This window comes from Phocoena sinus, chromosome 15 (assembly GCF_008692025.1).
Source record: "Phocoena sinus isolate mPhoSin1 chromosome 15, mPhoSin1.pri, whole genome shotgun sequence".
Classification (NCBI taxonomy): Eukaryota; Metazoa; Chordata; class Mammalia; order Artiodactyla; family Phocoenidae; genus Phocoena; species Phocoena sinus.
In genome coordinates, this window is record NC_045777.1 from 13621735 (window position 1) to 13644390 (window position 22656).

Below are 22656 nucleotides of genomic sequence, written 5' to 3' on the forward strand. Positions count from 1 at the left end.
CTACTACTTGTGCTTATAAAAACAGTAGATACATAGATTATAAAAACATACAGATATGGTACAACATTGTAAATCAACTAAACTTCTACAGAAAAAAGAAAAAATATATATAGATGTTCGTAAATATACACAAAAGTAAAAGGTAACAGTGATTGCCTCTAAGAAATTAGGAAACAAAAGAAAGTGGAAGGAACCCTCACTTCATAGCCTTTTGTAGAGTTTGAATTTTGTTAGCCTTCTACATGTATTACCAATTTTTTTAAAAAATAAGAAAAAAATGTTCCAAAAAACATAGGGAAAGAAGTTTAGATGTGACCTAACTTAGAAGGCTAAATAAAATGCCCAAGACTATCCAACAAGGTCCAAATGCAATTCTCTTGCTTTCCAAGCCTTCACTGTTTTGCTTTTGACTGGTCTGTAAAACAAGTTAACACACTTTACAACCCAATGTTGAGTTCTGTGTCTGATTCAGGAATATAATCAGAAACACTGCCAGTCATATACTTCTGAAACACAGTGGACTATTCTTTGTGTACTGTGCATCTTTAACTAAGAGCTCCTATTTCAAAATACAGGAAACATGAATAACATAAAGGGAGTTAATGCTTGCTTCCAACCTTTAGAAGTTCATCATGAACTCTAAGAGCCACAGAAGGTATCTTGGTAATGGTCCAGAAAGTGCAACTGACCGTAAAAATGTGGCAAGGGGGGCACAGCAAGCAAGGCATTTGGGAAGGAGAGTTCCTTCTTTTTCACCCAAAGGTCCTTCTTCTTAAATGTACTTTCCCTATCTCCTTGATAACACTTGATGCCTTTTACTTTTCTAGGGCAGGCAGTTCCTTTACTCTCATACAGAGAGAAAAAACTTAATGTACCAAAATTCTTCATGTTCAACAGCTTGCAATTCCATGTGTAACATGCATTAATATAATTTTAAAGTAAGTAAATAATCTAACTGAAACTATCTCCCAGGAATTCACTTAAATCCTTCCCTGGATTACTCCGGCCTCAAGCGATTTCTCCTTCCTCTGAACTCCAAAAGCAATTATTTGTACAATTTATTTAGCAATTAATCCTGCATTGCCTTGTTAAACCTCTTTCATTATTCTCTGAAATGCTGTTTAAATCTTCCCTACTTATCTAACTTTCATGTTTATTTCTCATCTCCCCAAATAGACTGTAAATTCCTTGAGAGAAAAAGATAAGGCCTTATATTGTTTTGTATACACATAAAAATACAAACAGAGTAGCTGGCACATAGTAAATACTAAGCTATTTGTTGATTTCAAAAAAGAAAAGAGAAAAAATAAGTTACATTAAGAAAACATTTAAAGCCAGGCCACCTAAGAATCTTCAAGCCAGAGCTGATGGGCCAATGCACTATTTTGCTACGCTGACTCCTGAAGCAATGTGGGGTGGTAAAAAGAGAATGGCCTCGATTTGGATCCTCTAGCTTGAGAACCTATGTACTTACCCTCTAACTTTCAATTTCTTCATCTCTAAAATGAGAATAATGATGCCTACCTATTGAAGGCTCTGTGATCTTTAAATGAGAGTTTACATAAAACTGCTGATATTCCTTATTTTAGAGATTCTTCCATTTTTTTCACTTTTTTTTAAATTGAGGTATAGTTGATTTACCACAGAATTTCTTAGATTTTTTTTCATGTTTTTACATCTTTCAAATCAGAATGTGTCATGCTATTGACAATATCCCATAGTTGGCAGTTCTACTTTTCCTTACATAGTAGTAGATAAAATAATGCATTGTATAACACGGCATCTTAAACTTGATTAAATTTGGTTAACAGCTAGCAGCTGTTCTCCTTCCTCCCTCACACCCATTCATACACTATCACATGGCTGAGAAACAGCTCACGCAATAAGATGTACATGCCACTTAATCCATTCAAAGTGCCTAGCACTTCGCCATATAGTACATGCTCAATAAATAGGAACTGTTGCTACTGCTACTCTGAATTCATTCAAGTAATATTTGAGTACCTACTATGTGCATGCCACCATTCTAAGCACTAAAGATATAGTAGCAGTGAACAAAATAACTCCCAGCCCTCAAAGAGTTTACGTTCTATCAGCACACATACTTTCCATAGAAAGGAAAAGTCAAAAAGCACAACTGAGTTAACAGATTGTCCCCAAAACTGAAAAAGCTAAGCAAACAAAGAAAGACACTAAAACACAAAACTTCCTAGGCAACACTACCTAGATTTTCAGAGAAAATCTTACCGAAAACACAAAATGAAGTCCTGGAAGCAAAGCAGGGCATCCAAGCTTTTTTTTTTTATTTTGCTTATTTAAGTAAAGGTTTGGGAAAAAGCAGAAGAGCCAGAACAGATGCTAAAAGTTAAAAAAAAAAAAATGGGGGGGGCAGATAGTTATCTCTAGTTACTGAAAATAAAACATAGATTTGAAAGAGAGGAATTTTGGTTATTTGTAAAACACAACTCAAGGAGTCAGAGAAAATTATATTTCAAAAAATCACCTTATGATGTGTCAGCAAATCATTTTCTAAGCAAATTTTTAAAAAATCATCTTACATTGTATGTCAATAAATCATTTTTCCAAAGCTTGTAGTTAAAGATTTGTTGTTAACTGCAGTTAAAGATTTAAACATCAGATTCTCTTGGATTAAAAAAAAAGAACATTGATGTAAAATAAGTCTTCCCAAAAAATCTCACGCAAATAAAAGTAAAAAGTGGGGGAGGGGTGGTAAGCACACTTGACATCAGCGGGTAGCAACAGTCTGAAAAACTATTTTTAAAAATAAGAACCCAAGCACAGAAGTTTAGTAACATTTAGTAAAGAGGCAAAGAACTCCTACAATCTTTAGAATGCCAAAGGCATTATAACAATTTGTTTTACATTACATCATAATACAGTGTTATGTTATAAAGGAGACATACATTGGTATATAGGTTATGCTGTCCATACCAAAGCATAAGCTCCTTCCTGGGCAGGGACATTTTCTCACTCATCTTTCTATCTCCAAAGAAGGTTTATGTGTATCAGGTAAGCAATAAACATTCATTATTTTAAAAACAAGTCTTCATACTGCTGAATTCAAGAAAATACGTAACATTTCATGGAAATAAAAATAATGGTATTTTTAGACAGAAAATAACTATCCAAAACAACTCATCCTGCAAAGATGCCAGGATGCCAAAGTAAAGCTAGAGCGGGCGTTTACGATTTTTCCCGTATCTTGTTCTCAAGCCTGAGGCGTGTACAACTAAGCAACAACTGAATGCCCACAATGTACTCAGAAAGTTAGGAGTCCCAGAGCAGATTCACAAATTCAGCACAGTCCAATAAAACGCTGCTCACTACCTAGTTAGGAAGACTAATACTAATGAAACAATTTGTTATATATAGCATCTCGTGGTGTATCCCAAGCGCCAAGCTGGGCAGAGCAGATTAGAAGCTTGGTGAAAGAAATAATCACGAGCTTAAATGAACAGGAAAAACACATAATAAAAGAGCCAGAATTGAACCTTGGATGGGTAGTTTGACAAGAAAGAAAAATGAAGCCAAAGGTCTCTAGTCACTTAAGCCAAAAACTTTTGAGTCACCCTTGACTCTTCCGTCCTTCTCTCCCACCAGGCCCCGCCCCACCCCACCCAGCCATGCCCCACTCTGAATCCATCGCAAAATTCTGTTGACTCTCCCTTCAAATATATACAGAATAGGATCACTTCTTATCACCTCCACTGCCACCTCCAAGGTCCAAGCCACATTACCTCATACCTGGATTACTGTAAAATCCTTCTAATAGGTCTCCCTACCTCTTGCCCTCTTATATATAGGCTATTTTTCACAAAGCAGCTGGAGGGATCTCTGTAAGGCCTAATTCAGTTTATTTGCTCTCCGATAAAACCCTACAGGGCAGGAGATGCACGCACAGTATGTGTGATAGAGAAAAATGAGTGGGAAGATAGACACAAAATCTTCAATAATGGATGAGTTATACTGGTAATCTTTGTTTTTTTTTTTAAGTCTTGACTGAATTTGTTACAATATTGCTTTTTTTTTTATGTTTTGGCTGTGAGGCATGTGGGATCTTAGTTCCCCCAACAGGGATCGAACCCGCACCCCCTGCATTGGTGTGCAAAGTCTTAACCACTGGACGCCCAGGGAAGTCCCTCTTTATTTGTTCTTTGATTTCTTTACTTTCTCCTTTGTATTTTTCTGTATTCTCCACATAAACATGAGTTACTTCTGTAATTTAAAAAATGAAATGCTTTAACGGGGTGGGGGAAGGATAATGATCACAAAACCTTTTTGCAATACCAAACATTAAAAACTGCGGTGGTTCCCCACTTTGCTCAAACTAAAAGCTGAAGACATTACAACTGCCTACAAGGTCCCACTGTTACCCTTCAGATTTCTTCTCTTACTACTTATTCCTTTGTTCACTGCGCTCCAGCACAATGGCTACCTTGCTATTCTTCAAAAACAGCAAAGGGTCTTTGCACTGGCTGTTTCCTCTGTACCCAATGCTCCCACCCCGCCAATATTCACAAGGCTTACTTCTTCCTGGACTCTTTGCTCAAATGTTACTTTCTCAGAGAAGGTTACCAGTTACCATGACTACCCATCTAAAATGTAAACCCCACAACGCACGCGCACACGCACACACACACACACACACACACACACACACACCAGTTTCTGGTCCCCTTATGCAGCTTTTTTTCCCCCACAGCCATTCTGATCACTGGTATATCCCTAACATCTAGAGAAAAGCCTGACACATGGCTAGCACTCAGTAAATCTCTGTAAAATAAATCGAAACATGGAGGCAGAAATAAAGAGTTAAAGGATTTGGGAGAGTGTGAGGATGTGTGTGTTCGATGGTTCAAAGACTGAAAGAAAATCACTCTGACAGACGCAGAGAAACTTGGAGCAAAGAAGCCTTCCAAAGGTAAAGAAGAGACTTGGTTAACAGCGAGCAACTAGAAAAAGTGACAGACTTGAAGGATGGAAAGTTGACAAAGAAAAAAAAAGGTTATGGGCCAGAAGAAAATTTAGGCTGAGAGGAAAGGGATAAAACAGTCGCAGATAGCATGAGGGCTGAGAAGAGGAAGTGCGTGAATAGGACAGGAGGAGAGTTACAGATAGGAGAGGTCAAGAGGAAGGGTGAGACTGTACAAGGGTGGAGGAATAGATCACAGGGAAGGGGTGGAGGCCACTGTTATGTCACAAAGCTGTTCTTGTTCAAATGTAAGACCTAACAGTCCTGGAAAAGATACACATCATATGCCTTTATTTCCAAAACGTGACTTACAAAGTCTTAAAACACTAAGATATGTACATCTGTTGTATCACTTTGAATGCTCAAATTCCCCACTGGAGAAATGCTTGAGTTTAAAATAATGAAATCTGAATTTTTTATTTCATTCCTTAACACCACTGTTAGGCATGTGCCATGAAAGAGATGAGACAAGGTAGAAGTGGGTGATTACAGTACAGTATTGTAACCTACTCAACATCATTCTGCTTTGCCAGCTTATAGAACTGCGCAACCTGGACTTCCCTCATTAGGAAAAGAGTGTAATGCTGCTTGCCTTTAAATTTGAAAAAGCAAAATAAAAACAGTTATCAGTTTTAATATAAAGCCTACTGACTCTTTGAAAAGATTAACAGGAACCTGAAATAGAGATTAAAGTGTTTCTTGGTTTGTTTGTTTTTTTAATTTATTTTATTTATTTTTGCTGTGTTGGGTCTTCGTTTCTGTGCGAGGGCTTTCTCTAGTTGTGGCAAGCGGGGGCCACTCTTCACTGCAGTGCGCGGGCCTCTCACTATCGCGGCCTCTCTTGTTGCGGAGCACAGGCTCCAGACGCGCAGGCTCAGTAATTGTGGCCCACGGGCCCAGTTGCTCCGCAGCATGTGGGATCCTCCCAGACCAGGGCTCGAACCCATGTCCCCTGCATTAGCAGGCAGATTCTCAACCACTGCTCCACCAGGGAAGCCCTAAAGTGTTTCTTGAATCACACCAAGTTAATATTGAGCTTATGCAAATTTTTAAACTTTAATTTTCGGAGCATTCTTCAATATAGTATAAAATCCCCTAAAAATGTACACAGTATTATGACTAAAAGAATGACTTTATATATCTATATTCTCAGCTATATAATAAACCTACTGAATATTTAAAATCAAAATACACTTAAAACTAACAAATTTTGGAATCAAGATTTTTAAATAACTTTCCAAGTTCAGTTTTATGGCCACGCTATCCAGGCAGAGATGAAACAAACATAACAGTATGATGTGTGAATTTATGCACTGCTCACTAAAAGCTGGCCAGATGCCACTTTATCATTGATAGAGTAGCTTCAAATTCCACTCAGAGTGCAACTGCAGTTGCGCTGAATCCAGCAGTAAAAGCATGCCTGCATGTTATTACGGGAAATAGTGGAAAATTTCACAGGCTGACATCCAGAATGTCTGTGGTTCTTCTTCGTATTTCTTTCTTCCTGCAAAGCAGTTATTAGACCAGTAGTTGGATTTTTTTTTTAAGCTGGAAATTTCCACTGGTTTTTTTAAATGAGCCTCCTTAAATGTAAGTTGCAAAATGTTCCAAAATCCCAGCATGACAAAAAGAATAAATCAGACAGAAAAGAATTAAAATACGTATGTTCAAATTAGGGTAAGGGGACTGGTTAGTAAATTAAGGTGTCACTCTATTCGAGTAAAGAAAAAGAAGTGTCTGGGAAGATAGGTGATTTAAGGTTACAATAATGTAATATTAATACTAACTGTGGGGCTTCCCTGGTGGCGCAGTGGTTTAGAGTCCGCCTGCCGATGCAGGGGACATGGGTTCGTGCCCCGGTCTGGGAAGATCCCACATACCGCGGAGCAGCTAGTTCCGTGAGCCATGGCCACTGAGCCTGCGCGTCCGGAGCCTGTGCTCCGCAACGGGAGAGGCCACAACAGTGAGAGGCCCAGTACCGCAAAAAAAAAAAATATATATATATATATAAAACTTAATGATAAATTTGACAAAAGATTATATAAGATTGTACACTGACAACTACAAAACACTGTTAAAGAGAAATTAAAGAAGACCCCAAAAAAATGTAGATATATATAACATGTTCATGGAAAAGACAATATTTTTAAGAAATCAATTCTTCCCAAACTGATCAACTGATTCAATGCAATCACAATCAAAATCACAACAGACATTTTGCATAAATCGGTAAGATTTTAACAAATATATGGAAATGCAAAGGATCTAAAATACCCAAAATAATTTTTTAAAAAAAGAAAACGTTGGAGGACTTCCCCTATCTGATTTCAAGGCTGGAGTAGAGACAGATTGAAATATATATCAATGGAACAGAAGAGACTCCAAAAATTGACCTACACATATTTGACTATTTAAATTTCAACAAAGGTGCCAAATCAATTCAATGGGTGGGAAATGTATAACCTTTTCAACAAAAGGTGCTGTTAAAGTTCAATACAATGTAGCAAAATATGAACCTCACACCATATACAGCAATTACCTCAAATAGGTCAGAGACCTAAATTTAAGAGTTACTACTATAAAACTTACAGGAAAAAAAATGAGAAAAATCTTTAGCAAAGATTTCTTAACTGCAACACAAAACTCAATAAATTGAATTCCAACAGCAATTAAAAACTTCTACTCTTCCAAAAACACTTATGAAAATGGAAAGACAAACCACAGACTCAAATATTTCTAAAACACATATCCAAAATAGGTTTTGTATCTGGAATAAAAGAAGTCTTACATCTCAGTAACATAAACCCAACTCAAAAATGGGCAAAAGAGGGCTCCCCTGGTGGCACAGTGGTTGAGAGTCCGCCTGCCGATGCAGGGGACACGGGTTCGTGCCCCAGTCTGGGAAGATCCCACATGCCGCGGAGCAGCTGGGCCCGTGAGCCATGGCCGCTGAGCCTGTGCATCCGGAGCCTGTGCTCCGCAACGGGAGAGGCCCGCGTACCGCCAAAAAAAAAAAAAAAAAAAATGGGCAAAAGATATGAACAGACACTTCACCAAAAAAGATATACCAATGGCAAGTAAGCACATAAGAATATATTCAACATCATCAGTCATTAGGAAAACTCAAAGCCACAATGAGCTACCACTATATACCCACTAGGAATGGCAAGCATTAGAAAGACTCACCATACTAAGTGCTGATGAAGATGTGAAACAACCTGAACTATCATACACTGCTGGGAGAAATATATAATGGTACAATCGTGTTGAGAAACATGTGGCAGTTTCTTAAAATTTTTAAATGTTAAACATACACTTAGCATATAACCCAGCCATGCCATTCCTGGACACTTACTCAAAAGTAATGAAAGCATTTGTTCACACAAAGCCTTGCAACACAAATGTCATAAAAGCTCTATTTTTGATAACCAAAAACTGGACACAACCCAACTGTTCAATAGGTGAATAGATAAATAACTTGTGATATACCTATACAACACAATAGTACTAAACAATAAAAAATGAAACTATTAACATATGCAACATGAATATATCTCTAAATAACTATAAGTGAAAGAAGCCAGCCTCCCCCAAAGAAAATGTACATACTATATGTATAATTCCATATATTAAAAGTTCTCGAAAATACAAGTTAATCTTTAGTAACACCAAGCAGATCAGTAATTGCCTGAAGATGGGGGAGGGATGGATTACAAAGGGATACAGGATGGATCAGATTTTGGACTTCAAAGGTAACAGGTGTTTCCGTTATTGTAATTATGTCGGATTCATGGGTTTCATACACATCAAAACCCAAATTGTACAATTTAAATATATGCAATTAATTAATTGTCAATTACACCTCAAAGTTGGAGAAAAAAAGAAAAAAGCAAACTATAGTGATAGAAAGCAGAACAGTGGATGATTGAATACAAAACCCCGAACAGGACTGAACACAAATGAGCAAGAACTTTCTGGGGTGATGGAAATGTTCTGTATCCTGATTATGGTGATGGTAAAACCGTTTACATTCATCAAAACTCAAGCTGCGGGCTTCCCTGGTGGTGCAGTGGTTGAGAATCTGCCTGCCAATGCAGGGGACACGGGTTCGAGCCCTGGTCTGGGAAGATCCCACATGCCGCGGAGCAACTGGGCCCGTGAGCCAAAATTACTGAGCCTGCTTATCTGGAGCCTGTGCTCTGCAACAAGGGAGGCCGCGATAGTGAGAGACCCCCACTTGCCACACTAGAGAAAGCCCTCGCACAGAAACAAAGACCCAACACAGCCATAAATAAATAAATAAATAAATTTGAATCATATGGGTTTCTAAGAAGACCTCTGCTTAAAATAAAAAAAAAAAAACACCTCAAGCTGCACACTTAAAATGACTGAATTTTATTATAAGTAAATTACACCTCAATAAAGCAGATTTCTAAAATTTAAAACAGCATACCCAAATGTTATCTAGGTACATTTTAAACATCTTTAAATATACTAAAAGGAACAAATATATACAGTTACAACATATTATAGTCTATCACACCTCATTAATCTATGCTACCAGTTTGACATCCTAACTGGGTTTTTTGGTGTTTTTTTTTACATTTTTAAATTTTTATATATTTTTTTATTTTATGTTAAAGAAAAACAAAAAAGCACTAGAAGAAACACATGAAAAGATTTTTTTAATTTCTCAAACTATAAAATTTGATGCCACAATATATTACTCAGAGATGAGGGAATCAGGCACTTCACACACTGCTGGTGGATTTGTCAATTGATACAACCTCTAAAGGGAGCAAGCTGCAGTATCTAAAAAGTTTAAATTCATAGTCTTTTTTTTTTTTTTTTTTTGCGGTATGCGGGCCTCTCACTATTGTGGCCTCTCCCGTTGCGGAGCACAGGCTCCGGACGCGCAGGCACAGTGGCCCTGACTCACGGGCCCACCCGCTCCACGGCATGTGGGATCTTCCCAGATCAGGGCACGAACCCGTGTCCCCTGCATCGGCAGGCAGACTCTCAACCACTGTGCCACCAGGGAAGCCCCTCATAGTCTTTAAAGTAGCATTCTCCATCTACAAATTTTTATATACTTCATAACAAAACATGAGAACAAAGAAACATGTATGAATACACTTACAGCTTTGTTTGTAGTAATATGAAACTGGAAAAATTATGATATATCCATACAGTGGAACACTGTGTAACCATTAGAAAGAACTTAGTAGCTATAAATATAGATATGGAACCTCTCCAAGATCATTTAAAAAGTATACAGTCCAGAATAGGGCTTCTGAGCGCCAGTTACATTGGTGTTCATTTTATGAAAATTTATCAGACTGTACTGTGCACTTTTCTGAATGTGTATTACACTTCAATATAAAGTTTTTCCCAAAACATAGGAGAAATTCATTAAACTTAAAGTTTTTAAGCACATGCATTTATATGCCTAGAGTAACAATGGCTGCCTCTGGGCAGGGGATAGGGAAGTCAGCTGAGGAAGGTGCCTTACTTTCCACTGTATATCCTTTGGTACCTTTTGAATTTATCCCATGTGCACCCGTTACATATTTCAAAAAATATTTCTGAACTGAGACCATCCTGAACTGTATCTATGTATGAGTTGGGTTTTTTTTAATACAGAAATAAACTCGAGGCAGAGATGGATTTAGGTCCATAATAGCTCTTCATAACCGAATTTCAAATTTTATACTCATTACAAGTTTCATCTTCACTGTCCTTATAACCAGTAAGCAGTTTAAATTTCAACCTAGAAAATAAATTTTAAAAGACTCACCTTTTCTACTTTGAATAGGGTTTTGTATGACTTCATCTGAAGAAAAAAAGGGCTCTGCATCGAAAAACCCAGACTATTAAATGAGATCATGTACATGCAGCACAGAACAAGGTTCAGGCACACAGGCAATCGATAAATGGTAGCTTTTATCTTTCATATCTAAGAATATGAATCAGAACACAGGAAAGAGAATTTTATTCGGGTAGAGGGGGAAGGTAGAGCAAAGGAGACAATTGCAACTGAAGTATAAGATCGACAGATACGGGAATTCCTTGGCAGTCCAGTGGTTAGGACTCAGCTCTCACTGCTGAGGGCCAGGGTTCAATCCCTAGTCAGGGAACTTGGAACCCACAAGCCATGTGGCGCAGCCAAAAAAATAATAATAATAATAAAAATAAAGTATAAGATATACAGATAGAATTAAGGAGATGATGCTGGAAATGTAGATTAGAGTCATATTATGAAAGGCTATGGGAACTCCATAGGAGTTCAGTTGCAAACCCTTAGACAAAGAACAACAGAAGATTTCATGCCTTCAAGCAGTCAAACAACATGAAAGGACAAGCTTTTCAAAGATTAAATAAAAAAAGAGAAACAGTCACTCTCATGGTCAAAAGGTGAGAGCATTAGTATAACCTCTTTGGAGGTAACTGGGTAAGTGGTATTAAAGTTTTAAATGTACGTTTCTTTTGATTCAAAAATTTCATTTCCAAGACTTTTGTACTAAAACATACTCATACCAGCACACAGATCTACATATAGTTCACTGTAGCATCATTCAAAATAATAAAAGATTGGAAACAGCAATGAGGAACTGGTTAAATAAATTATATCCATTCATACAATGGAATACTATACAGCCTTTTTAAAATATGAGATATAGAAGGCTCTCCAAGTTCTTTTGCTAAATAAAAATAGTGGAAGCTCCCATTTGTTAATTAAAAATAAAAAGGGAGGGTGAGAGAATAGAAAAAAAGAAACTAAAGAGACATCCATAATCCCATGTACAGAATTATCCTCTAACAGTAGTAGCCTTGGGCGGGGGGGTTCCAGGAGCCTTACTTTCACTTTTTCACATATACATATATATATATATATTTTTTTTTTTTTTCCAGCGTCCATGGCTCACGGGCCCAGCCGCTCCGCCGCAAGTGGGATCTTCCCGGACCGGGGCACGAACCCGTATCCCCTGGGGGACGAACCCGTATCCCCTGCATCGGCAGGCAGACTCTCAACCACTGCATCACCAGGGAAGCCCTCACATATATTTTTAAATGAAATTTTTAAAACATTATAATTTTATGTTAAGTAAACACTACAGAATAAAAGAATTGGGCAAGGGAGAAGATTAGAAGCAGCAATTAGTTCCGTTCAGATCTACTCCATCTCCTCCATGAAGTTTCCTTAACAATCCCAGCTGAAAATGACCTTTTCTTCCTCTAAACTTCTGAACCACTTTATGTTGCTGCAACTATGGTTTTTCAATTATACTCATTTCTCAGCTAGACTGTAAACTCCTAGATCACAAAGGGATTTTAATGCCCACAACATTTAACACAATTCTTTGAAGAACAGTAGTACTGAATAAAAACATTTGAGCAACTTACAGAAGGACTGCTCGGTCCTAGGGCAAGTGGCAAATAAGAATGTGGTATTCTAAGGCCCAGACACGATTTATCTGGGCCAGCTCTTCGAGGGAGACCTAAGTCCCAAGCAAACCATTAGGACTCTAATTTTATCTCGATTTCCAAGTAGAAAATTTGACTTGAAGGCTGAACTCTAGAAACTTTCACATTCAAACACCAAGCATTTGGGGGGGGACTTAAAGTGAGTATCACTGAAAAGAGGATTTTAAAAGCTTATAAAAGTAATGGGCCCTATCTCAAAGAATAGACAATTTGACTGAATCCATCCTACCAATCAGTAAATACTGGCTCTTGGTCTTCCCTGCTGGCGCAGCGGTTACGAATGCAGGAGACACGGGTTTGAGCCCTCGTCCAGGAAGATCCCACATGCCCCGGAGCAACTAAGCCCATGCACCACAACTACTGAGCTGCGTGCCACAACTACTGAAGCCCACGTGCCTAGAGCCCACGCACCACAACAAAGAGTAGCCCCCGCTTGCCACAACTAGAGAAAAGCCCGCACGCAGCAGCTAAGACCCAATGCAGCCAAAAATAAATTTTAAAAATAGTAAAATGAAATAAAAAATTTAAAACTCCCTTAAAAAAATAAATACTCATGCACAGAAGGAGATAATTAAGATTCATATCAGGAAATAAGAGTTATATTTTCAGTTGTGGTAGTCTGGGAAATTTACTTAAATGAGATAGGATCTGAGCCGGGCCTTATGACTAGACTAGATAGCAAGGGAAAAGAGCAGAAAAAATCAGCATGACTGAAACAAGGGGCAACAAAAGTGGGAAAGATTGATTTAAAAAAAAAAAAAAAAAGACTGTGATAAGAACTGAACATTAGGTTAAGGAATTTGGATTGTACTCTGCAGATTTTTAAGCAAAAAATGTGATCAAAATGTTTAAAAAGTTTAAACTGGCAGAAGAACAGGAGTAGCGAAAGGGCAGAGACTAACTGGAAAGCTATTATAGTAATCTAGAAATAAAGGGTCTGGACTACTTTTAGAAACTGGAATGAAAATATATTTAAGAAAAATGTATCAATAGGAGTCTACAAAAGCAAAATCAGGGCTTCCCTGGTGGTGCAGTGGTTGAGAGTCCACCTGCCGATGCAGGAGACACGGATTCGTGCCCCGGTCTGGGAAGATCCCACATGCTGCGGAGCGGCTGGGCCCGTGAGCCATGGCCGCTGAGTCTGCACGTCCGGAGCCTGTGCTCCGCAACGGGAGAGGCCACAACAGTGAGAGGCCCACGTGCCGCAAAAAAAAAAAAAAAGCAAAATCACATGACTGAATTTTTTTATATATAAATGCATTTATTTATTTATTTTTGGCTGCGTTGGGTCTTTGTTGCTGTGCACAGGCCTTCTCTAGCTGCGGCGAGCGGGGGTTACTCTTCGTTGCGGTGGGCGGGCTTCTCATTGCGGTGGCTTCTCTTGTTGCGCAGCACGGGCTCTAGGCATGTGGGCTTTAGTAGTTGTGGCATGCGAGCTCAGTAGTTGTGGCTCTCCCGCTCCAGAGCGCAGGCTCGGTAGTTGTGGCACACGAGCTCAGCTGCTCCACGGCATGTGGGATCTTCCTGGACCAGGGCTCGAACCTGAGTCCCCTGCATTGGCAGGCAGATTCTTAACCACTGCACCACCAGGGAAGCCCCCATAACTGAATATTTAAATAATCACGTCTTGAAATGTTTTATCTCTGCACTCTTGCTAATGATTTCTCACCAAGAGGAACAGTGCTCTCTCCATAATAAAATCATAGTCATTCTTCAAAGCCCTGCATCCTGATCACCTGGTCCCTTTCCTCCACTGAACTTCCCCAAGATCTTTATAGGCAAAACAGATTACCTTGTTCTGAAGTGATGTGAGTACCTGATTGATTGTGTGCACTTGGAGGTCAAAACCTTTTTAACTCTGAGTGCCTTAAATAGTACAAGCTTAATAAACACTGATTAAGTATGTGTGTTTATGGAGGAGTGGGCAACAGCCAAGCAGTAGCCAATTAAAGATGACTGAAGCTATAAAAAAAAAAAAAAGATTGAAGCTTAAGGCCTCAGAGGTAAGAGAACAGTAGAATGAAAGTCAGTTTTAGAAGTCACATGTGGGAGCTATTTTGTACTATGGTTAAAAAAAGGGAGACTGAAGGTACTGGGCAAGTTCATGATTTCAGGTTCATCTTATTTGGGGCCCACACACCTAAGGCTTCCACCATTCTCGATGTGGTTATGCACTTTGAAAGTAGCTTCCTGAATTAACGTTACTGGTTCCCAGCGAAATTATGTGTAAAACTTAATATACTAATAGTCCTGTCTCATATGAAAAGATACCACTGACCCTCCAATAGATGCAATGTGTGTGTGTGGAGTTATTTTGCTCACTTAGTGAAGTTAGATTTTCCTAGATGCAGCCAAACACTTGCTCTGACAGCAATGGAGCCGACTCTCTTGGATGGGATGAAAGTACTGTCATAAAACACAACCACCACCAGGCAGGTAGAAGAGGAGAGAGATGAGTCTGGTTGGAGCAGAGAGTGCGTAGACTAAATTTAGACACAATCCGGTTAAGAGAAAACTGGGTTATCCTTAAAGTATTTTCACATACAGCTGCCAAATTTCAATCTAGAAACGAAACCAAGCTGATGTAGCTACTCTACAGAGTGACTTAAATTCAATAATCCATTTCACTGATGACAGCTTTACTGAGAGTAAAGAAAATATGACTTCATTTTCTTACACCAGAAGGAAGAGGTTGAAGAGTCTCTCCCTCCCTGCCCCCAACACACACACAACACAAATTTTGCCCTTGTAGCATATATTACTATGGTGAAATCAGGATCTCAAAGTCATCCTGTCCCCAAACTCATGAGTCAGCACAGAAACCTGCATCTTCACACCACTATCTGGCATAAACTGCTCAATCCATTTAATATTTGACAAAAAAAAAAATTTTAAGGCCATTCTACGTATCTATACGATGTTTTAAGTTTATAGGACTTTCTAATACAAGGAACCTTGGAAGATCACATACTCCACCTCTTTGTGTTATAAATTTAAAAGCAGACCTAGAGAGGTTGATTTGCAATCTCAGAGTACAAACTTGCAAATTATTCTCAAACTCTTCACTGGTACTATTCTTTTCAAAATAACAAGCTAACAAATGATACTGCTCAGGTAACAAAGGGGGAAATATTTAAAGGTTTTCTCGTGTAGGGTTTTTTTTTAATTAAAATTGTTTTAAAACTGGGCATATGATCACACTGCTTCTTTCCACCAATAACAACTCTCTTTTATAAAAATGTCGGTTTGGGACACTTAGATTTTGATAAACATTTCCTCTCAAAGTAAAAATTACTTGGTTTTAGATTTCACTTAAACAGAAGAGCAAAGAATATTTACTCTAAAAGTCTCCCCCCTCCCCTTTTCTTGTATGTTAAAACCCTTTCTTCCCCTTCCCCAAGCTTTCTCCTCTTTTGTACTCAAGTTCTCAAATGCACAAGATGGAGGAACAATACCACAATACAACTGCAGGCTTCCTGCCTACTAGTCAGTCATTATTCTTAAGACTTGAGAACTTTCAAAACACTGGTTGGGTTGCTTTGAAATTCCCTCTTTCAGATTTTCCCTCCTTCATGGGACATCTATTTAAAAGAATGACTTCAAAAATGTCTTGCTGCACCCAATCAAAATGCTCTAAGCAAACTAAAAATGTTAGCTTTAGATATGAAGGTAGGATGTAAATACCTGAAGTTTGACAAACACCAATCTAAAACTAGAGGACAGAAAGAAAAAAGTGTATTTCTGGCCAAGCATAAGAACAGCATTTTTCTCATGTTTATTAACCCTATGTCTAAAAAATTCCACATTTATATGGAAGAATTTTAAAGATTACATTACCATCTCGTTCTTTTTAACAATACCATATAGAAATCTAAAGGTCTAAAACTACATTGAGCCGAACAGAAAAGGGTTACCTTAATTATTGCTGACAAAGAATAGTTCACACTAAAATGAGGTATATTTTATTTTTAAAATTTTCAGGGGCAGAAAAAAATGACCAGCAGCAGTCACCTGGAAACCTGGGGAATTTCCCATTTCCTATGACCACACTTGGATCGTGGCAGTAGTACTTACTAATAAACTTACTTGGTTGTTGAGATAAACTAATGGAGCTACTCTAGACAGAGACATGGGGGGAGGATGGGGGATAAATTATCTGCCCAGCTCACAGTGGGTTCCTTTTTAAAGGCAAAAGCATTAAAAATGAAGGTGAAACACACTGGCTCATCAGTAACAACTTGTCAAATTGTTACAATAAACAGTTTGCCATAAGAAACAAATAAAAAATTTTCCCACATCTCTAACAAAAACAAAAAGACCAATTTATTTCAAACAATATTCAATAAAGCTCAATCCCAGTACAACAAAATAATTTAGCTAGTCCCCTGGAGTCTGTTATAATGGGATTTAATCTGTACACTCAACGTTCAATTAACCATGAGGCTTATCCTAATTGAGGATTATGCTGACTTCTGCAGTCCTTTCCCATCTATCCATCTACCACTCCTACTCAGCTGCCATAGCTACCAAAAGCAAAGCCGCAGGGAGCAGTAGATTATCCATTACTATGGGATACCCAGGCCAATATTCTCTCATCGTGTGGATGATGAAGAGGTTAAATTTAGTCATCTAGTCAGCCTACTTTCCAAAAAGTGAAGTTTCATAACCCTCACTTGCAGTCTCTAACTAAAGAGATTAAAATTTTCTGCAGAATTCCTTCATAGGTGAACAGTAAAGTCACACTCTTTCCTAGAACATATCAATAAAAAATATTAACAGAAAAGAAAAAACAGGACACTGATGTTCCTAACGAAAAATAGGAAAAGGGACAAACAGGAAACACTATTCCATTTGCTCTTAGACCATTCTTTGAAATAGGTAAAGCCTCTGTGCCAGTTAGGTCAGACTTCTTTCCTTTTCCTCTAGGCCACAAAGTTTACTACACAGGTAGTTAAATAAACCTTTATTACTGTCCCTCTGTAAATTGACCTAGACCGAAGAACCTACCAAACTGAGTTAATACTGACGAAATTGGGAACTGGCAGTATGTAGTCTAAGATTATCCGGTTTGTGGATAAATCAGCCTTCTAGACACTGCAAGTCTTCCTTTCAACTCCTGCTGTGTATCTTCTGGCAATTTTCCTGTTCATTTAACAACTTTCCACCAGAAGATTGGAAAGGGAAAGGCGATTAAATTCAAGTCAATTCCATCATTTGTTAGGGAGCTGAAAATAAGGTTAAGCTCTAGATAAATTACATCCTTAACCCAAAATAATCTTCTCCCAGAAACCCTGTCAGAAAACCAATGGGCCAATTGAATTTACCTAGCTATCATTAACAAAGTGAAGGAATAAACCTCAGTACAATCGAACCCCTCCTCCACCTGAACTGTATAAGGTTCATTTTGTAATCCCCTCCCCCACCCCAAAAAGCACTCATAAAGGAAAAAATGCCTACATTTTACTGCAGCACTCAACCTCAACGCTATCCCTGAGAATCTAAACTAACATACACTCACCTATTTCCTTAAAGTATTGAACTATGAGGAAAAAGAAAAGTTAACATACATTTCCAATACTAATTTCCTGCTCCCAGAGCTTTAACCACTCAATAATGCAAAAAAGGAATATTCTACACCACAGAGTATAGTAAATTCAAACCAAACTGGGACAGGTACTCCCTAGTTTAACCTTTGAGAAACTCCAGTTCCTCTTCAATCATGATCAACAACTCTTGTTTTTCTAGGCCTAGGTAGCATTTAAAGAGTAACAATTGTGTTAAATTGTGGTCACTTGGCTGTGTAGACAGCCACTGGAGGCTATATTCATTCTAAACTTGCAACAAATTAAAAGTTTTCAAAAGTAGTCCACATCCTCTGGCCAAGGCTTGAAATTATACAGTCTAAAAAAATTGTAGAAAGAAACCCGAGAGCCGTTTATTTTAACGCCAATTAGGGATAGGACAATAGGAGTTTGGGTTTTTTATCTTACCCTATTGTCCAAGCTAAAATATAAGTCATTCTTTTAGAAGACTTCTCAAAAACCTACTAGTCTTCAAGTTAAAAGGAACTATTCTATATAGAATCATACTACTAACGCTCAAAGGACTGAATTTAAACGAAAAATAAACCTCTTTATCTTTAATATGTCCCTGACAGAGTAAGAAAGTTGACTTCATATGACCAATCAAGAAGGCATCGGTAAGTAATCATTTCAGCAACTATTTTTTATTTACATGACTCCTAGAAAAAGGGTCCAGGGTCCAACAGAACATTCACTCTTTATTGAATGAATTCTAATTTATTTGTTTGGGGGTGGGGGATGGCGATGTATAGAAATAATTTCTATATGGGGAAAACACAGCATACTCACTTTCAAAATATATTTAATATAATCCCTAATCCCCTAATCTTTAATATCATTGATTTTTTTTAATGAACAGTTAGTGTTGATAAATTTAAAAACAGCATTCTAAAACATTTTTTTTAATCCTGTTAATTATATACTACGGTTGTTATGCATTTTCAAAGCCTCTGTAGTGAAGGAATATTTTATGGTAGAAACATTTCCTGTAACTGCTCTAGAAACATTACAGCTTCCCACTTAGTCCACAATCCTCATGTCCAATATGTACTTGTATATACCAGAAGCTATGCCCTTTTTTTTTAATGCTGATTAAACAGTTAAGTCATTTCTATCGATACATAAAATTCCCCTATAATTTAGGATCGCAGGCAATCTAGATTACTGCTCATTTAAATGCAGAACCTGAAGCAACCTCCAGTAACAGAAGCTATAGTGTTCAATATCATTTTACATGTTACAGAAGCTTCATCTTACATACAAACAATGAACCCTGGCAGGGTTCTTCACCCTAAAGTCCGACAGATTGTTATTTCCTTAAGGGTGCTAATAGATAAGGCAACATAAGCAGTAAGTTTGGAAGAGCTTTTCTAATCGCCATCGACAATTGTTGAAGACAGTAAAGAGAAAGCAGTATTCCCACCCCATCTTCCCTTTCTTTGGTTCATTCTTTTTCCCTGCTTTTGGTATCCAACAGGGGTGTGTTTCGAATGAAAATTCTTTAATTATTCCAAAAACCAAGAATACTCTAGAAACCAGTAACAGTCGTTGCCTCCTGGGAATGGGAACTGGAGGGTTTAGAGTAAGACAGAGGTTCGTTTTTCTTTTTGTACCCTCCCAGTTGTCCCTAGACCAGTTATATTGGGTATAACCTAACCTAAACAAGCAATAACTGAATTTGTTTTCAAGAACACAAACTTACAGATTTCCATTTCACATTTTGGCTTATGCGTCAATCACAAGACTTACGATTTTTTTTTTCCCCACCATCCTCTAAATAACCTACTGCAACAAATAAGTGATGCGTTCCCGCAGCCAGGGACCAGTTAGGTGGATCCGAGAGCAGGCGTCTGAATCAAGGAGATGAAGCAATCTCACTCAATACTACTAGCACTCTCACTCATCTCATTCAACTCCATTTCAAACCGCTGCAGCAAGACACAGCTGGTACTTGCCTTCCTGTTTCTTTACGGTACGGGCTTAATAACAAAAACAGGTTGGCTTTGAAGCGCTGCTGCTCAAAAAGTGCAAGAAGGAAGTCTTCACATTCGGGAAGGAGAGAGAAAAAAAAAAAGTTCCGACTTCGAGAGAATTTCAGACCTTTCGTGTCTTTCCATTTGAGAAGCCCCAACTCCTCCTGCTAGTGAGATTTCGAGACGATGCTCTCTGCCTCTCGCAGCTGCTCTTTTGGTTAACTTTTCCACCCTGAGTGCCCTCAAACTGCCTAGGAAGCAACTAAGCCCTCCAACTACTCGTGGGTTGTTTTTCTAAAGCATGTTTAAGACAAACTACTTAAACCATCACAAATTGAATCAATGTACGTAAGAAGATTAGAGATGGAGACAAGAAAAAAAAGAGTAATAATAAAGACGGCCCAATCCCAAATTTAATTCACTAACTTCCACTTGCCATTTCCCAGCCTTCACACCCGAGGTAGCAAAATGCCTTCTTACTGAGAAAAACTGCTGAGAACCTACCCGTGCCCAAAATGGAAATCCCGCAGATAATTCGTGTTAAAATATTTAAAGTGCCCAAGTGCAGGAGGAAACACGGCAACAAAATCCAACCCGATTCTCAGTACGACTTGGAGGCTGGGCTGGGGGTGAGCGGGGGGTCTGTGCGGCTCCCCCCTCCCCCTGATTCTTCCGAATAACTACGAGACGCCGAGGCAGCGGGAGGAGGGGTCGCGGGGAGCTTTCAAAAGCACCCCGAGGGCTGCGGGAGGGTAAAACTTTAGGGACAGGCGGGAAAAATGGACCCCCGCGGTCCCCCCCAAAACTCCTCGGGGTGACCCCTCCATGCGGGGACACCCCTCGCACTCCCAAGCCAGCTGCCGCCTAACCTCGACACCCCTCCTCCGGCCGCGGGCCGCCCCCAGGCTGCGGGGAAGCGGCGCGGCCCCGACACGCCGAAACTATCTCCGCGCGCCCCCCGCACGGCGCGTCCCGCAGCGCCTCGGCGGAGCCGGAGCCGCCGGCTCGCCGCAGCCCGGGAGACTCGCCCTCTTCCCTCCGCCTCGCACTCCACCCCCTTGCCCGCCGCCGCTCTTCCTTTATCTCCACTCACCGCCCGCCGCCATTTTCCTCGCCGCTCGGCTTTAAATCGGAAACTCGCCGCTCAGCACTCAGCGCTCAGCCAGCAGCCGCTGCAGCCGCCGCCGCCGCCGCCGCCTCAAACTCAGCAACCGCAGCCGCCGCCGTTACTGTGGAAGGGCTGAGGCAGTAGCCGCGGGAGCCGAGGCGCGGGGACCGCCGGGATATGTAGTCTCGTGGCCACGCCCAGCACTACCGGTCCCAGGGGGCCTTGCGCGGCCGGGGCGCTGGGTGGTCCCGCCCGGTCAGGCTTCCGTGGCGCGAGGGCGTGGCCGAGTGGACCTTGGGGCCGCTTTCGCTCACTTACCACCTGGGACCCGCGGCGGGATCCGGGAAACTGGAGTGCAACCCTAGCCTTGTCCTTAATTTTTTCATACTTGTTTTTGTCCAGTAATATCTAACACTTATGGAGCGTTTATTGTGTGCCAAGCACTGATCCTCAAAACAAGCATCCCTTAGGGACCACTGTTAGACTCAGTGTTCAAATGAGCAAACTGAGGCACAAGGTCAGAACCCACGGAGCTGTTCATTAGATGCTAAAGTCACTGGGTGAAAGGTTGTTGGGCAATAGTATATTCACGATTTATTCAGTCCCAAAGTATAATATCAATCCACGGAGTACACAGCACCTACAAAAGGGGAACAGCTGGCTTTGCACTGGGGCGATCTGGCAGACAACACCTTAACCAAGCGATCAAATCACCAGTCACTATCACTTAGCATCACCAATAATGGATCAGACTGAAATTATGCGTCTTCTGATATGATGCAGTGGGGAAAATGTAACGGCCCCTCCGTAGTATTGTTGCCAAAAAACAAAAAAAGCTAACCTGAACATAACTATGAAAAAAACAATAGGCATATCCAGAATGGTGAGGCATGCTACAAAATGCCTAGCCTGGACTCGTAAAAATATCCAAGCGTGAAAGGTGAGGACCAAATGCAGGGCTTCCCTCGTGGCACAGTGGTTAGGAATCCACCTGCCAATGCAAGGGACATGTGTTCTAGCCTTGGCCCTGGGAAGATCCCACATGAGGCGGAGCAGCTAAGCTCGTGCACCACAACTACTGAGCCTGCGCTCTAGAGCTTGCCTGCCACAACTACTGAGCCCGCATACCACAACTACTGACGCTCACGCGCCTAGAGCCAGTGCTATGCAACAAGAGAAGCCACTGCAATGAGAAGCCCGCACACCACAATGAAGACAGAGAAGGCCCACGCACGTCAACAAAGACCCAAGGCAGCCAAAAATAAAAATTAATTAATTCTTTTAAAAATGCAATAGGTGGGCCTTGGCTGAATCCAGGTTTTGTTTGTTTATTATAAAAAAGATTTGGGGGGAAATTTTAATATGGACTGTATACTAGATAATAATATTTAATCAGTATTAAATGTCTTGAGCATGACTAGAATAAAATAAATAACCACTTGCTAGCTCCACCACCGCCATTTCCCACCTGGACTACTGCAGTAGCCTCCTCACTGTTCTCCCTGTTTGCATTCC

At 39.8% G+C, this 22656-nt stretch overlaps 1 protein-coding gene across 5 annotated transcripts in view; it reads right to left on the bottom strand.

Moving 5' to 3' along the window:
* NCOA3 (nuclear receptor coactivator 3) overlaps positions 1 to 21305 on the bottom strand; it is a 122228-nt gene extending 100923 nt beyond the window's left edge. For 2 of the 5 annotated variants that reach the window (XM_032604577.1, XM_032604579.1), the window contains exon 1: positions 21127 to 21305. The gene's annotated coding sequence lies outside the window, so the exon portion shown is untranslated. The remainder of the gene's footprint in view (positions 1 to 21126) is intronic. The other 3 variants (XM_032604578.1, XM_032604582.1, XM_032604583.1) reach the window with 3 other exon arrangements.
* Between the last annotated feature and the right edge of the window lie 1351 nt (positions 21306 to 22656).